Source organism: Pseudophryne corroboree, chromosome 7, assembly GCF_028390025.1.
Source record: "Pseudophryne corroboree isolate aPseCor3 chromosome 7, aPseCor3.hap2, whole genome shotgun sequence".
In the NCBI taxonomy this organism is placed as follows: Eukaryota; Metazoa; Chordata; class Amphibia; order Anura; family Myobatrachidae; genus Pseudophryne; species Pseudophryne corroboree.
The window spans coordinates 366,319,374-366,336,866 of NC_086450.1; the positions used below are offsets into that span (position 1 = coordinate 366,319,374).

At 43.4% G+C, this 17,493-nt stretch overlaps 1 long non-coding RNA gene across 1 annotated transcript in view; it reads right to left on the reverse strand.

The window, feature by feature from the left end:
- Positions 1-477: 477 nt before the first annotated feature.
- Positions 478-17,493, reverse strand: part of LOC134943718 (uncharacterized) — a 149,045-nt gene continuing 132,029 nt past the window's right edge. Inside the window, exons 2-3 of the long non-coding RNA XR_010181704.1 lie at positions 836-2,272; positions 478-711 (exon numbers count right to left, since the gene is read on the reverse strand). This is a non-coding gene — a long non-coding RNA (uncharacterized LOC134943718). The remainder of the gene's footprint in view (positions 712-835; positions 2,273-17,493) is intronic.

Genomic DNA, 17,493 nt, shown 5'->3' on the forward strand with positions numbered 1-17,493 from the left:
ATATCCTTGCATTACATGAATCTTTTATTATTGTTCAGTAGATTAATCAGACAATTTTTAAGTTTATTTTAAATTCTACCATTTACTTAATACAAATTGTTAAAATTTTAGATAAAAGTGGAGGATTTAGCAATGTTTTCTTGTTGTGGTTACTGTGAATATTTCTGTTTGTTGATTTGCATGATTATCAGAAAATGTTAATGTCTGGTGAATCTCAGTTTTACCTTGGGACTCAGACTACAGGTTGCAGGTTTTTAGAATACAAAACAGATAGGAGACCTTGTGTAGGACTTATTTTCAGTAACTTTTGGCTGTTAGGTCAAAATACAGGAACTGCCTGGGGCATTCACTGTGAAGCTGCGTTGATCAGGGTTGCTGGGGCAACCACAGAACTTTAAGATGACATGACCTGGAGACTAGCGATAACCAGACAAGATCTAGACTTTGATTAACAATGAATAATGTGAAACAAAGCACTTTTTATTCTGCCTGATCTCCTAATACTTTTATTAAACATCTTTTTCACGTCAATGATCTACTCAAGCCATGGATTTCTTTTCAGATTGGCAGCGGGCCACTCTTTTTCTGAATGTGATGAAAGGCATAATGTAATTTTTAGCAATCTTTTACTGACTTCTTTGAAAAACTGCAGACTGCCTGTATCCTTGGATCATTCATACTCCAATCTTCTTGAAAGGAAAAGTTGCATCACTAGGTCGCCAGTATAAAATTATAAAAAAGCATAATTAATAACAAACGAAGAAGAAATATGCACAAATAAGATAAGAAATACCACTCCACAATCGCTTAAATAACAAAATGTCTTGTTATGTACCGGGCTTCAGGTGATTCATTTTCCCAATTTCTGAGTCATATGCCAACTCCTCATAATGGAACAACTTCCTCACAGCAGACACTTAATGGGGAGTAACTCAGAAAAACAAAGGAAAAGTATATATAGTGTGATACCATTTATTATAAATTCTAAAAAAAAAAGTTAAACAATGGTTAAAAACAATGACAGACAAATATTCCATATAAACATTCTATATAAGATCCTACATATCACAGAAAAACTGGTAATCAATCATACACTGAATCCAAAGATGACCGAAAAAATAGCAAATTACCAGCCTGTGGTAAGAACCGGCAACGGTCAGGTCATAAAGCGTGAAAGCCATATAGGCAACTCCCGGCTGCAGTCCTGGGTCTCCCTCATGGTTTCAGTCCAGCCGCATATGTCGAATTGGTAAAATGCACTCACTCTTGGGGGTTCCGCAAGGCAGCCACGTGTTCCGATCCTCCCCTGGTCTTTTTCAAGGTAAGCCCAAAATAAGTGAAAACATTGTACACAGTGACCAGAATATTGGAACGTCTAACAAATGTAATATTATGTTATTCAGAACACAATTAATGCAATAAAATACATCCCAGGAGTGGGAATTTCTCAATTATATACATATATACATATAATCTACACATATACAGTATAACAGAAATACAGTGTGTGATTAGGAAATAGATAGATAGATAGATAGATAGATAGATAGATAGATAGATAGATAGATAGATAGATAGATAATTAGGGGAAAAAATGGTGTGTTAACATATTAGAAATCCCACTAACATGACTGGACCTACTAAATTACATGATCATGCATTGTTTCCAAAAGACCACATACCTCCTAGTGTGTTTCTGTTTCACCCTACATCATCTCCACATAGAACTTTATTGTCACAGCAGATATATACAAGTTTTAGGCAGGTGCAGAAAAAATGCTGCAAAGTAAAAATGCTTTCAAAAATAGAAATGTTAATAGTTTATTTTGTTTACTTTGCCTTCAAAACAGCATCACAGCATGAATTCTTCTAGGTACACTTGCAAATAGGATTGAAATAGGGATGAGCGGGTTCAGTTCCCTGAGAACCAAAGCCCCCGAACTTCACGCTCCAAGTCCGGATCTGAGTCCTGCTCGGGTTTTCCCGCCAGACTCGGAAACCAGAACGAGGCAAAACGTCATTGTCCCGCTGTCGGATTCTCACAGGGTTTGGATTCCATATAAGGAGCCACGCGTCATCGCCATCTTCACTCCAGTCCTGGAGAGTGTAGAGAGAGGACGTGTCTCCTCAGTGTCTGTGCTGGAAAGTGGTGAGGCACGTGGGCTGGCGACCTACTATTATGTGTCATAACAGTGCTGCCTTGTGCTGCATCAGTCCAGTGGTGGTGTCTTGTGCTGCATCAGTCCATTCACAGTGGTGGTGTCCTGTGCTGCTGAGAAAGGTAGATGGGCAAGCATTAGTGTGATTCTGCAATAAAGCCAATGTTACTCCATTTTGTTATATTCAATAGATTATAAACTTACTTTAGCATTAATATATGATATGCTTAAATATGCTGGGGAGAAAGAAAAGTATAGAATGATGAAATGTTCAGATAGAGCAAGAAAGAGGAACTTGTGGGTAAGCCATGTCTGAGAGATAGAGCAAGAAAGAGGAACTTGTGGGTAAGCCATGTCTGAGAGATAGAGAAAAGGAAAAGAACAAGACCGTTATCAGGAAGAAAACACAACCCTGAGGTTAAACTGTAAACTCCTCTGAGCCTTTTCAAACAAGTATAAATATATGTATGCAAGAACAATAAAGCAGAACTCTATTGGTTACACCAAGTTTCAGTGTGTGATCATTTGATTTCTCCAGCATGCTGCACGGCATTTAAAATTCTGTTCACAGGTAATTCTGAATACAAAAGACAGGCTGTTGTTGGAGTCCTCTCAGAGAAGGCTGAGGCTAAAGGAGGTCTACCTCCAACATTTTCATGGTGCCGAAACCCGGGAAGCCAAGAAGTTGAATAGAGGAGCAACAAGTCACCTGACTCTAGACGTTGGAACCGTTTAAACCGCAGTAAGTAACAAATTGATTGCGATTTTTCGCCAATTGTTGCTTTACGTGTTTTAACGTCTGTGTCAGAAGTGTCAGTTTTCTCTGTTCAACTCAAGCGCTTCCTAGTAAAAGCCTTGCCTCTTTTGTATCAGAACAGTAATGTAAATATATGTCTGAAATTGAAGAATGTATTGATTTTGAAAGCTCATATGGTTGTGGGTGTTGTACTGTCAGTTTAAAGTGGTTTGTGCAAGGTCCTCGTGGGTCAGTAAATATTACATTTGTTGCACGCACTGGAAAAGATATATCAAGTTTAAAAGGTGTAGGGGACATGAAGAAGGGGTTTATGGTAAAACTGGGTTATATGAAAGGTATATTAACAACAGGATGTCATGGTTTTGTTAATCTAAGGGAAGGCAAGGACTTGCGCCAGATACTGAAAGAACCAGAACCTGAAAGATTCTTTTGTCCATATTCTGTCAGACCCACCAGATTGAGATATACCTTGATAACGGAAGATTGTGAGTCCACCCATAAGGAAACTGAATGATTACAGGTGTATGTAATCAGTAGGACAGAGGTAAACCTGTAGTGTTCAGGAAACCCATCTTTCCAATAATCAACATAGAGTACTGAAGTTGTGTAACTCATATCGGAGAGAGAAGTGTTGATAAGTTGGCAGAAGGCAGGATGGGAACCTCTAATAGCAAGGGTGAATTAACCCCTGTGGAAATAGTTAAACAGGAGGTTGGACCACATGCAGTCAAAGATATAGCCAAGGTATTTAAAAGGGGAGGATTTCCTCCAGATGGGGAATTTAATACTGACAAATGGAGAAAGTTCAGAATCTGTAATAGGGAATGGATAGAAAAACGCAAGAAAGGGGATCAGGTTTATATTTGGCTAACAGCAAGTGAGAAATGGGAGCAGGAGGAGGAAAGGAAGAAGAAAGAGAGGGAAGATGACCAGCATATGACGCTCTGTTTAGCAACTACAGGAACGAACCAGGGCCATAATGTGCCAGTTATTCCCAATCCGCCCCCTCCTCCACCTGTAATACCAGTCCCAGTACCTACACTAGTCACAGATCCACCCCCTTACCCCGCAAATCTGGGAACCCCAGGGCAACCTCCTATAGTATGGAACCAGTACCCTGATTTAACTAAATGTCCCCAATGTGCATCTCTGTTGGAACCAGAGAGGATGACCTGTCCCAACTGTACACCCCAGATAGGAACAGGCCACTGAACTCCATTAATGATAAATAGACTGAAACCGTACAACCTGCCCGGTCAAGGGGAAATGCATTCAGGATCCCCATTGTCTCATAAAGACAAAAGAAAACTGAGAAAGGGGAGACTGGGAACAAGACATGTATTTTACACTGAAGCAGAAAATGGAACTCTTCAGATGCATGAAATTGAGATGAATCAGAAAACTTAAATGTTCCTGCTTGTTACCCAGTACGTACCTTTGCCTATGTCAATCCAAGAGGAGGACAGCCTATATTAGCGGATGAGGAGGGATACAGTATGTTCAAGGACAAAATATTTTTAGACCACAATTTTTTTCAAGAGAACAGCATACCCCTTTTTCAGTAATGGAAGTTACAGCCATAATAAAAGATAGCCCAGATCCCTACAAACAGCCTGGACGGTTTGGGTTATATATGGAGACTATGTGTAATTTACATTCCGCAGCATGGGTAGATGTGGAACAAATATGTAAAAATAAATTAGCAGAGGGTGATCTAAGACAGATTAAGGATATGGCAGCTCATCAAGCCACTGATTATCATGAACAGATAGATGTACTAGAAGCACAAAGGAAAACTATAGCCAGTGGACCACAATTTGTGGCACGCCTAAGGAGATGGTGTTATTTAAGAAATCAAAGGTATTCAGAAGCCATTGGACCACAAGGAGAACAACCGTTTAGAGGTTACCTCTCTAAAATTAAGGATATGGTCCGAAATGAAGGTTTGGACCCAGAAGCAGAAGCAGGAGAAAGGATGGTCAGATACCGAGTATTGGAAGGTTTAAGACCAAGTCTAAAACAGAAATTAATTACTAGTACTCCTGCATATAGGTATACGCCTATGGATCAAATTCTGGATACGGTATAGGCCTTAGAAGATCTGGAAAAGGAAGAAAAGGAGAAAAAGGTAGCCAAACCCAAAACCGTCTATCTGGTCACAGAAGAAGGCTCAAAGAAAAAATTAGAAGGGGAAGGAAGAGCCATGATCAAGCCCGAATCGGGAAAATGCTTCTGGTGCAAGAAACCAGGACACTTCAAAAGAGACTGTCGCACATATAAGAGTTGGATAGAGAAAAGGGGCAATCAAGCCCCCAAGGATAAGTCAGACTGAAGTCCCGGCACCCCATTACCAATGATACTCCCGATGAACCCCCCCGACAGAATGGAAGATGGGTTTATTAAAGTCAAACTGCCAACGGGAGAAAATGTTTCCTGCCTGCTTGATACTGGGGCAAGCCAATCAGTTATAAGACAGGAAGAAGTACCAGCACACCTCATTGCAGGAAAACCAGTGACAGCAAAGGGATTAAGTGGAGAAAAGATCCAGCTGAGGAAAACTAGGATCCTCAATGTACAAGTACAAGGACATCCACATGAAATCCAAGTAGAGTTCCTAGTATCTCCCACCTGCCCAGTCAACTTGCTGGGAGCAGATTTGCTGCAGAAACTACAAGCAAGTATTCTGTACAGAGGGAACAAGGTGATATTCAAGACAGCACTATCACCCACAGACTATGATCAAGTGCAAGCCGCTATACAGATATTTCTAGCAACCACCGCAGAAGAGGATGTAGAAGAAACCCCAGAACAAATTAAAACCTGGCGAGGATGGGGAGTTCCAGACAAGGTATGGGCAAAAGGAAAAAGAGATGTGGGAACCATGAAGGTCCAACCTGTGAAGCTCTCAATCAAACCAGGAACTGTACCAGTAACTATAAAACAGTACCCCTTAAACAAGGAACAGACAGCAGCCATAGGGGTACAGATTAAAGATATGCTTGAATTAGGTATCATAAAGAAGTGCAAGTCTCCCTATAATACACCTCTGTTCCCTGTGAAAAAGAAGGCCACTCCGGAAGATAAAGGAATAGCAAACTACAGGATGGTGCATAATTTAAGAGAGATTAACAAGAGACTGATCATTCCAACCCCAATGGTACCTAATCCACACACTTTATTGAACACAATAAGTCCAGAAGCCCGATGGTTCTCGGTACTGGACTTAGCAAACGCATTTTTCTCAGTTCCCATTACAGAAGACTCACAGCTGTTATTGGCATTTTCACATGATGGACAACAATACTGCTGTACAAGACTACCTCAAGGAGGGGCAACCAGCCCATCTGAATTTACTGAAGCCATGGCAACAGTTTTGAAGAAATGGGGACCTAGGTATCCAGACACTCAACTACTGCAATATGTAGATGACCTGCTGCTAGCAACTGCCACTAAACAGCAGTGTGAAGAAGAAACAATATCATTGCTGAAGTTTCTCGCAGATGAAGACTGTGGAGTGACACAAGCCAAGTTACAGTTTGCCCAAAAGAAGGTAATATTCCTAGGTCACTGCATCTCCCAGGGAATGCGCCATCTTACAACAGAAAGAATAAAAGTCATACGGGATGCCCCAAATCCACAGACTTTAACACAGAAAAGGGCTTTCCTGGGGCTAGTGTCTTATGTCAGGGACTGGATACTAGGAGCCTCAGCCCTTATGCAACCACTATATAATGCCACCAAAAAGACTGCTACAGATTCTCAAGAAGAACAAGAAGCACAGTGGGTGGCTGTTAAACAGATCAAGGAAGCCATATGTTCAGCTCCAGCCCTGGGACTCCCTGACTATACAAAGACCTTTACCTTGTTCTGCCATGAACACAGAGGACATGCTACAGGAGTCCTGACGCAGGAGCATGGACACAAGCAGCGTCCTGTGGCTTACTACTCAGCAGCACTGGATGGAGTGATGCAAGGATCACCAACCTGCATAAGGTCATGTCAAAGTCAGAAAAATATCACGCTGCACATTGCCATATATGCACCTCATGCGTGTGCCCGCTGCACGAGCATGAGCTCTTCCGTGCGTGCGTATACTCGCGGTCGCGTGCACTCGCAGGCGCACGGTATGCGCATTTACGGTAGAGTTTGTGTGCGTCTAGCGGGCGACTCAATCGTAACATATTTTAGTCATATAATGTATTTTGTAGATTATGGTCCCTTTGATAGAATCTGAAAGTTTAGTTAATATAGCATGTTCGGGGACAAGGAGATTCCTCTTTGTTTGATACGAAGGGTCAGACAGGGGTTACACAGTGGTTTTTAGTATCCATCGGAAGAGAATATAATTAGCAATATTCCGGTGTTGGTCTGAAGCGGATTACTCGCTCGTGCGTATAGTTATGGACATAAGAAATGTATGGACATTTACTATATTTGCACTTTATTACCCATGCGGTGGGAAACCCAGTTTCCCTCCCACTTGAGCAGTTTGAAATAGTCACAGCCCACCTGTATGAACCAACCTATGACCTTTTGTTATAATGCGGAGACGGATTCCTGTGTCCAATGAACAATAAGAATGTAGGGACCATTGTACTGTACTGTGTGTAAGTGTATATAAAGACAAGCCGACCTGGGCCAGCTCTCTACTCATTTCAACGGTTCTCATCACTGATAATCGGGAGCTGGATATCCAGAAAGGCGCTTGCGATTGTTCCCCTTGTGCGTAAGTTCTCTGCAACCATATTTATCTCCTATTTTGTTGTAAGCCATTCTCTCTCTCCTTTCCCCCTTTAAATGTAATTATGTCTTTGTTGTATTTTAATGTGTAGTAACTCGGTTAGGTATTTTATGTTAGTTTGGTAGTGTATAACTTGTATTTTGTATTCTTTTGCGACTGAACGTTCATTCATTCCCTTAAAAGGTGTTAGACCCTTAGACCGGTATTTGAGTGTTTATTATATTGCTAAAGGGTTCTCAGAGCGTAAGAGTCGCTCATACAGCTTTTAAACTAACAAGGTTACACTGTGTTGCATTTACACCTTATCACTGTTACAAAGGTTTAACTCTGTGAGCGTCAGCGCCGCTCATGATCTCCTCGTGGTCTCGAGCGTCCGCTACGCTGATAGCGTATCATTACGGTAACCGGCAGCCTATAGCGTGCTTGCCTTTACGTTTTAAGCCGTGAGCGAACGTGCCGCTCGTGCGTCTCGTCCACGGCTAAGCGTTTGTTACGCTACGTGCGTACTCTTACGGTATTCCATACGCCAATTGCGTACTGTGTTCTTAACCTTTTAGCGTGTTTAATATAGGATATATATTAGGCTTTATCAATTGGGGACTCGCCCGCTCTTCACATATCTGCACTAGGGCCCTCATTCCGAGTCGTTCGCTCGGTATTTTTCATCGCATCGCAGTGAAATTCCGCTTAGTACGCATGCGCAATATTCGCACTGCGACTGCGCCAAGTAATTTTACAATGGAGATAGTATTTTTACTCACTGCTTTTTCATCGCTCCGGCGATCGTAGTGTGATTGACAGGAAATGGGTGTTACTGGGCGGAAACAGGCCGTTTTATGGGCGTGTGGGAAAAAACGCTACCGTTTCCGGAAAAAACGCAGGAGTGGCCGGGGAAACGGAGGAGTGTCTGGGCGAACGCTGGGTGTGTTTGTGACGTCAAACCAGGAACGACAAGCACTGAACTGATCGCAGATGCCGAGTAAGTGTGGAGCTACTCTGAAACTGCTAAGTAGTTTGTAATCGCAATATTGCGAATACATCGTTCGCAATTTTAAGATGCTAAGATACACTCCCAGTAGGCGGCGGCTTAGCGTGAGCAACTCTGCTAAAATCGCCTTGCGAACGATCAACTCGGAATGAGGGCCATGGTAATTTCAGCAGACATTATCGGTCAGCAAAAGGCGGGAGGTAATATTCCTCGTAGTGCTGACCAGATAAGCGTCTGCTTCGCTTAGTAAGGAGTGCTGAAGGAATCCGGAACCGGAAGGTAGGAACAGTACGTTGTTGTCTTTTAAAACCTGTTTAGTTTCTGTTTTGCGAACGTACGCATAAGCACACACACCTGTATTTCGTGTTTAGCATTATTTGTCCGTACCTCATTCTCCTGATTGCCACACACTAGTGATAACGTGTTGAGACATTTGTTGTTATTAATAGTTAAAAGATTAATATTTAAGTGAATAATTGTAAAAGGCACGCACACAATCTCACCTAGAATACAAGGGAGATTTGAGTGGTGTTCAGTGAAGGATTACTGTTAAAGATCATTCACATTGATAAACGTGTAGTGTGTTACTGTGGACGTACTTGGTCTGCGTACACGTGTCCTTACAAGGGCAGGGCGTACGCAACGCAAGGGTCGACGCACGGAGCGTATATCACGCAACAGAGCGTTCGGATACGCCCACATAATACAAACCGCACGATAGTATTGTTTTAATAGGCGATAAGGAAGTAACGCGAAAATAACACAAATCTATCTCAAATCCAAAAGTTTAAAGTTAAAAGAAAAAGACTTTGCCTGTTGTAATTCTTCTGGGTTAGACTATTACTGAATGAAAGGAATTCTGTACAGAAATAAGAGTGTTCGAATGTAAGAGTGTGTATATATAAGATTTCTCTTTTATTACGGAAGTGGGAACCATAGGCCAGTAGAAAGAGGTACACCAGCGAGAGTGATAGCGTGGGGTGGCTTGGGAGGCGTCCCTTGTTAATCTCGACATATTTATGAGCAGTAGAGTCTGCTGTACATAACAGACCAGGAGGTCAAGGACCAGGAGGTTCAGGTACAGCAGACTAGAAGTAGAGAAGCACAACTGAAGAGGGTTGGTGCGAGACCCATATAGGCCAAAGAAGCTCATTGCTGAAGGAATTCGCAGCCGAAATTTTCGATTCCACTGATCGTTCCGCACATAAGATTAGTTGCTTGTGTGCAGATACGATTGTACCGCATGTGATTGTGTGCATTAGCGTGTCTTGAATTCAGAAGAACGCTACTTGCACATTGTTAACGTGATTTGTGTAATTTTTTTATTTTAAGGGAAGTAGCCTGATCACTCAGGGACATTCCAGCGACTGATACTTGCTGGGGAGGGTAAGACACTCCCACACGCCCGAGCAAGTAGACGTACTTAGGTGCCCTAGGTTGGGTACGGAACCTCTGGGAACTTTGGTCGCCGTATTGGCCAGCGTGGGCGGAGTTAAGTGGGCGGACCTCGTTGCAAAACACCCACCGCAGCCTTACCCCGAGCATCTTGGTTTTTGTAAGGGTTGCCGAAGACCCTGATTTGAAGTCAGAGGTAGTGAAAGCAGCACCTGCAGAGATGGGGGCCAGTTGTTCAGGTAAGGGGCGATCAACCCAGGTTCAGGTTGATTTGGTAAACCGACCAATCGGGTCGGCAAGGTATATCATGTGTGAGAAATATGGTCATCACACAGAAATGTTGTGCAATGAATGGGAAAGGATGACTGTGCATGACGGGGAAAAGTTTCCCCGGGTAGGTAGTTTTAACCCAGAAGTATTACAGAATTTAAGGAGAAGAGTTTGCCTGATTAAATCTTCAAAAAGGCGTATTAAACATTATGATTATTTAACATTGTGGCAACAGGAAGGTGAAATACAAAGGGGGTTGGTGCAAGCCACTGGATCTAACCCTATCAGGAAACTGATAGCCACTGCACCCCCACCACCGTACATACCTGGAGAGAAATTGGTTGCAGAGAATGGCACTCAGGGTTATGTTAAATGTGTAGAAGTTAAGGATAATGTAACCAAAGTAATTAATGCTAACACTAATCCGTGCAAGTTGTACCCTGTTTTGAACTTTCCCCAGGATTGTGACCAAGAGGATGAGCCCACAACAATATCAGCACTCTCCCTAGCAGCCACCATATCAGAAACCGCAGTAGGCACGACCCAACCCGTAAGATTAGTATCAAAGGCCCCTAGCGGAGGGACAGGTGAGGTCGTATCGACTGGTAAGTACGGCACCATACACTATGCTGAAACCATTTCACCACATGTTGTAGAATCTACTCAGAATGATGTTGTTGGACTTAATCCTGTTAGGGTAATAGCAGTGCCAATGGGAAAACTGACACTTCAGGAGCAACTCCTGTCAGGAACATCGCCATGCACTGTCCCTTTTCCCGAGCAGAATTAAGATCAATGATGTCTGAATTCCCTGATCCTAGGAAAGACTTAGTTGCATGTCAAAAGTATATTAGGGAGCTAGGAAATTCTGCAGAGCCAAATAACTAACAAAGATTGGAGGACAGTTTTGAGGGCATGTTTACCCCCCAGTGTTGATCCGTTAAAGTTTATCGCTGATTGCAAGTTAGATGAGGAAGTACCACTAACAGACGAGTATAATCAGGATAATGTAAAGAGAATCAACTTACAGTTAGGGGTATATTTTCCTGCAGTTGTAAAGTGGAATAAAATCTTTACAATAAAACAAAAAGAAGGTGAATCCACACCAGAGTATTTTCACCGGGCTCTGCAGGATATGGCTAGGTACACTGGTATAGATGACATTAAAACTAATGTACACCACAGGGAAGTAGCTGTTTCAGTATTAATGGACGGTCTAAAGGAGGTTTTAAGGAATAGAATACAAACCACTAGGCCTGATTGGAGAGGTATGTCGGTGGATGCATTGGGAGAGGCTGCTGCTGGGCATGATCGGAATATCATCAGACACAGGGAGTCACAGAGTGATAAGTTAATGGCTGTGAGCATACAGGCCCTCACTACCCGGCCACCTCAGACCAGAACTGTGACCCCTGTGGGTAAGTCAAGAGGTATAAAATGTTATAGTTGTCACAGAGAGGGACACATGTCACGTGATTGTAAAGCAAGACAAATACAAAGTTCATATCAATCCCCTAGACAACGACCTGATACGAGACATTGGGATCAAGTACCGAAAGGGCGGAGCTATGAGCCACATGCAGGGGAAACAAAAAGGTATCCCCCAAGAAGAGACTGGCAAATCTCTGATAGTTCCCATCTACACCCACCACAAGTAATTGCTGCCAGCGCGATTCAGGGAGGTCACCATACCCAATAGGGGTGTGGCCACACCTGTAATCTGCAGCCAGTGAAATTGATTGCAAGTCTTGGAAGTGAACCCGAGATCACAATTGATGTAGCTGGTAAATCATTAAATTTCCTTGTAGATACGGGGGCGGCCAAATCAGTGATAAATTCGACAGTGGGCATGAGAACCACTGGTAAGACAATTCCAGCCATGGGAGTAACGGGAGTAGTACAGCACTACCCTGTTAGCAAACCAGCAGAGATTACAATAGGGCCCTTACATACCAAGCATTCCTTTTTGCTGGCTGCATCGGCACCGACTAATCTCCTGGGAAGAGATTTATTGTGTAAAATGGGGTGCATCATTTATTGTACTCCTGAAGGTGTATTCTTAGACATACCTGAGAATCACGCTCCGGAAGTTCGAGACATGCTAGACTCTCCATCAAAATTAATGTCACATACCGTTATGATAAATAGGAGTTCATCCCAGGTAGAAGAAATGACATCCCAAATACCAGAGTCACTTTGGACTAAAGATGGACAAGACACTGGATTAATGGCAAACGTAGCTCCAGTCGTTGTGCAAGTAAAAGATGGTAGGATAGCTCCAAAAATCCCACAATACTCTCTGAAGCCAGAGGTGGAATTAGGAGTGTACCCCGTAATAGAGCGCTTGCTACAACAGGGCATTCTGGTAAGAACATCCAGCACTGCCAATAGTACCATCTTCCCTGTGAAAAAAAGTGGGGGGAGGGGTTACAGGCTAGTGCAGGATCTAAAGGGGATTAACAAAATAGTTGAGAGTCAGTTCCCCGTAGTGCCAAATCCAGCTGTCATCCTTATGCAAATCCCTCCCACTGCGAAATTTTTCACTGTTATTGACCTCTGCTCCGCCTTCTTCTCGGTACCTCTGCACCCTGACAGCCAATATTTGTTTGCATTCACATACAGAGGAGTCCAATACACATGGACTCGATTACCACAAGGTTTCATAGACAGTCCAAGTATATTTTCACAGGCTTTGCATGATTGTTTACAGTCTTTCCAACCAGAGAGTGGATCAGTATTGATCCAATACGTGGATGATTTACTACTATGTTCAGATTCACTGGAAGCGTCCCTGAAAGATACGAAACAGCTCCTGTTTCATCTTTCAGACACAGGACACAAGGTTTCCAAAGACAAGTTGCAATTATGCCAGACTAAAGTAAAATATCTGGGACACTGTCTGACACAAGGACTGAGACACCTGACCGCTGATAGAATTCAAGCAATTCGAGACATGACTCTGCCACAAACCCAGCAACAGATCAGAACGTTTCTAGGAATGTGTGGGTATTGCCGTAACTGGATCCCAGGTTTTTCCATTCTAGCATTACCTTTGCAGGAGATGGTCTCATCAAACAAACCTGATCGGATTTCGCATACAGACGAATCCGAGATGGCATTTGAGAGACTTAAACAGTGCCTAACGCAGGCACCAGCATTAGGTATGCCAGACTATGGGAAACCCTTTGAGCTGTACGGAACAGAAAGTGCTGGTTGCGCGGCAGGCGTCCTAACCCAAAAGCACTGTGATGCCAGCAGGCCGGTAGCATACTACAGCGCTCAGCTAGATACGGTAGCGCGATCCCTCCCCACATGCTTGCGAAGTGTCGCTGCGATAGCATTGCTAGTAACGAAAAGCGAAGATGTAGTGCTAGGACACAACCTCACAATCCATACACCTCATGCAGTGTCAGCCTTACTAAATTCTGCCCAAACCAGACATGTCTCATCCGCACGGTTTACAAGGTGGGAATTAGCACTAATGGCCCCTGTAAACATCACCATAAAGAGATGCAGTGCACTAAATCTAGCAACGTATCTCCCAGGTGTGCCTGGACAGGCACAAAGGGTGGGGGATGAGAGTGATGGTGAAGGAGGATTTGGTACAGACACTGACTCACATGATTGTATGGAATATTTGACCCAAAATTTCACGGCAAGGCCTGACATCAGTGACAACCCACTGGAAGATGTAGATCTTACTTCTACACTGACGGTAGTTGTCACAGACAGACGGACTCGGGAGACTTGTGTACTGGATACGCAGTCGTAGATGACCAAGGCACCATAGAAGCAGAACCGCTAGGCCCACCTCACTCAGCCCAGGTTGCTGAACTGGTTGCCCTAACCAGAGCATGTGAATTGGCTAAGGGCAAATCAGCCAATATCTATACCGACTCTAGATACGCCTTCGGGGTAGTCCATGATTTCGGAGCCCTATGGCGCCTCAGAAATTTCATGACGGCAGCTGGTACACCGGTAGCGCATGCAGCTCACATCAAAAGGCTTCTAACAGCGATACAGGAACCTGACAGAGTGGCTGTTATCAAGTGTAAAGCACATACATATAGCCAAGACCCGGTATCACTTGGTAACAGCCGAGCAGACGAAGCTGCTAAGTTAGCAGCTGGTACCCCCAGACAGACAGACACCACACAACTGATGGTATTTAATACCGTCAACACACAGAAATTGTGTGAAATGCAAAATTTGTGTTCCACACAGGAAAAGGCAGTTTGGAGGGCAAAAGGATATGGCCAGGAGTCCTCAGGACTCTGGACAGATGGACAGGGTAAACCAGTGGCACCCAGAGCATACCTTCCAAGTTTAGCGGAAGCAGCACATGGACTGACTCATCTAGGCAAGGAAGGGATGTGCAAGTTGGTAAGAGCATATTGGTGCGCCCCAGGATTTTCTTCCCATGCGGGAAAAAGGGCAATGACATGCCTCACCTGCTTGAGGAAGAATATCGGAAAGGCAATACCAACAGAACCATCTCATATCCCACCTACAGGCGGCCCTTTTCAGGTAATACAAATTGATTTCATACAATTACCCCCTTGTCAAAATTTGAAGTATGTACTAGTTTGTATAGATGTGTTTTCAAATTGGGTCGAAGCATTTCCTGCGGCCACAAACACCGCAATGTTTACTGCTAAGAAAATTGTACAGGAATTTGTGTGTAGATACGGTATCCCTAGGATAATTGAAAGCGATAGGGGTACCCATTTTACAGGTGATGTCTTTCAAGGAATGTGTAAGTTGATGGGAATTGATAGTAAGCTGCACACTCCGTACCGCCCCCAGGCGAGTGCAAAAGTAGAAAGAGTGAACAGCACTATTAAAAATAAATTGAGCAAAGTTATGGCGGAAACAGGATTGACATGGCCAGAAGCTTTGCCCCTTGTATTATACAGCATCAGGACCACTCCCAGGTCCCCTCTTAATCTGTCCCCTTTTGAAATTCTGTTTGGTCGACAACCGCATGTTATGATTAACCCTCAGGATGATTTGAAGTGTAATAATGAAGTGACTGTAAAGTATTTGGTTAAGATGAGTAAACAGCTAAGGAATCAGAATGACAATTTGAAGTTGGTGATTCCTGATCTGCCAGATAGTAATTGTCATGACTGGGAAGGACCATACCAAGTCTTATTGATTAGTACGACAGCATTGAAGGTTGCAGAGAGAGAGACTTGGGTTCATTCGTCCCATTGTAAGAAGGTTGCTGATCCAGAGAGGTCCCGTGATAAAGAACAGACGGTAGAGGAAGTTGTATCACTGGAGTGTCTGTTTCAGGAGGACTGAGACGGCACCTGAGCATTAAGAATAATAAGATCGGAGGCAGTTGTCGATTCCCTGTTCCCTTTTATTGTTTTTCTCCACTTCCCATCCCATCTCCCTCAATTATTTCTTTCCCCCTTCTCATCCCCCTCCTATAAGATGGACTTGCCCCAAGAGACTGTGATCCGGATTTTCCTGTTGACCATGATGTTGACCAGAGCAGTCTGTTCCGGCGAGAGTACCATGGAGGTCGAGAGAGGTTCTGGAATGGGTTCTGATGACAGAGATGGAGGCGTAGATTTCCAAGAACAACATAATCACCGAGTAAAGGCGAGTATCAGAAAACGATCTGGTAGCATTGACAATAGAAGGAATTGTGAAGGATTGTTAGCTGAAGAGAACTGTATCTGTAGACTCTGTGACAGTGTAGTTGAGGATGGGTGTATCAAGAAATGCCAATCCAGTTTTAATATCCACATGGACCGGCATCCATTGAGTGACTATCACTCCTTAGTGGGTAAAGTGTTAAATCAGACAGATTGTTGGGTATGCTCTCAAGTACCTCAAGGCCATAGCAAATCAGGGTTAGTACCATTCCCTCTAACTATAGGGGAGGTACTTGAGCTAAGTGGTGGGAGGCCGGTGGACAGGAGGTTTAATATCTCCAGTCCTCCTAGTTTGAAGCTCCACCAATATCATGTGGATAGATCCCTAGTATGTTTTAACATTTCCAATCCCCGAAAGCCGGGAAATTGGGAAGTGTCATGGAACAACCAAACCATGACCTTTTCATACAGAGCCAATAGAATGCCTACAGATACAGAACTTATACGCCACATAGCCGGTAGTGGAAAATATTTCCGATATAGGTATACCCTAGGAAGTAGGATCATGAGAGTTGGAGAAGTATCACCAGGATACTGTGCACATATCGTACAAACAGATACATGTACTAAACAGATGGGAGAATTAGGGTTAGGAGATTTCATATGGAAAATTTGTAATATGGTAATGTCCTATTCCGTCCCATATGTTCTCCCCGATGATGCATACTTCATATGCGGGAGGAAGGCGTATAAGTGGCTTGCCCCAAACTCAGAAGGGTTATGTTATATTGGAAAAGTACTGCCTGAGGTAATGACCGTATCCCACACTAAAATGAAGGATATTCACCGCAGTGCCCAAGCTCCTTATCCTCACACTCATTACGAGCAGATCGTTAAACGGCACCTGATAGAAAGAACAGAGCATCCGGCCTCTGACCTGATCCATGAATCCACCGGGATTCAATTCCTAATCGCGTTAGATATCACTCGTACCGCCAGAGGAGTGATAAATTATAAATATATATCTGCGCTTGCAAATTTATTAGACAATATCACTGAAATGTATGATGACACATTCAGGTATACCGGAAGGGAGCTCCAAGCTTATAAAACAGAACTGGTTCAGCATAGGATGATTCTCAATTATCTCACAGCTGTGACAGGCGGGTATTGTGTTACCCTAGCGACTCAGTATGGAATAAAGTGCTGCACGTATATTACAAACAGCACCGAGGACCCGGCCGAGGTCATAGACCAAAAGATGGATGACATTTTGCAATTAAAATGGGAGTTCCGAAGGAAACACAATCTCACCCTTGCCGCTGTGGGTAATGAGCTGACCGGTTGGGTGTCATGGTTGAACCCGCGAAATTGGTTCTCTGGTTTAGGAGAATGGGCTCAAGGAATTATCATGGATGTAGGGAAATTTCTTTTGTGTATTCTGGGTGTCATCATATTGGTCGGCCTGATATTTAGATGCGTTCGGGTTTTAACAAAGTGTAAACGTAGCGCCCGAGTGATGAGTTTAAGAAGTGAAGATACTGTAATAACAACGACTGATTTGATTTACGACC